This window comes from Mustelus asterias, chromosome 22 (genome assembly GCF_964213995.1).
Source record: "Mustelus asterias chromosome 22, sMusAst1.hap1.1, whole genome shotgun sequence".
NCBI lineage: Eukaryota > Metazoa > Chordata > Chondrichthyes > Carcharhiniformes > Triakidae > Mustelus > Mustelus asterias.
The window spans coordinates 46,746,624-46,747,702 of record NC_135822.1 but is presented as its reverse complement, the minus strand read 5'-3'; positions in this window follow the sequence as shown (position 1 = coordinate 46,747,702).

The following is a 1,079-nucleotide window of genomic DNA, read 5'->3' as shown; positions in this document are numbered from 1 at the left end:
CCCCGTACCTTGGTTCCGACCGCCACCTCGGACATTGGTTCCGACCGCCACCCCGGACAATGGTTCCGTCTGCCACTCCAGACCTTGGTTCCGACTGCCACCGTGGACCTTGGTTCCGACCGCCCACCCGGACCTTGGTTCCGACCGCCTCCCCGGAGCTTGGTTCCGACCGCCCACGCGGACCTTGGTTCCGACCGCCACCCCGGACCTTGTTTCTGACCGCCACCTCGGACATTGATTCCGCCCGCCACCTCGGACCTTGGTTCGGACTGCCAACCCGGACCTTGGTTCCGACCGTCACCTCGGACCTTGGTTCCGACTGCCACCCTGGACCTTGGTTCTGACCGCCTCCCCAGACCTTACATCCGACCGCCACCCCTGACCTTGTTTCCGAACGCCAACCCGGACCTTCGTTCCGACCGCCAACCTGGACCTTGGATCCGGCCACCACCCCGGACATAGATTCCGCCCGCCACCCCGGCCCTTGGTTCCGACCGCCACCCCGTAACTTGTATCCGACCACCACCCCAGACCTTGGTTCCGACCGCCACCCCAGACCTTGGTTCCGAACGCCACCACGGAACTTGGTTCCGACCGCCACCCCGGACTATTTTTCCGACCGCCACCCCGGAATTTGGTTCCGACAGCCGCCCCCGACCTTGGTTCCGACCGCCACCGGGGACCTTGGCTCCTACGGCCACCCCGGACCTTGTTTCCGACCGCCACCCCGGAACCTTGGTTCCGACCGCCACCCCGGACGTTGGTTCCGACCGCCACGCCGGACCTTGCTTCTGACCGCCACCACGGACATTGGTTCCGACCGCCACCCCGGACCTGGTTCCGACCACCGCCCCGGACCTTGGTTCCGACCGCCACCCCGGACCTTGGTTCCGACCGCCACCCCGGACCTTGTTTCCGACCGCCACCTCGGACGTTGGTTCCGACCGCCACGCCGGACCTTGCTTCCGACCGCCACCACGGAACTTGGTTCCGACCGCCACTTCAGACTTTGGTTCCGACCGCCACCCCGGACCTTGGTTCCGACCGCCACCCCAGACCTTGTTTCTGACCGCCACCTC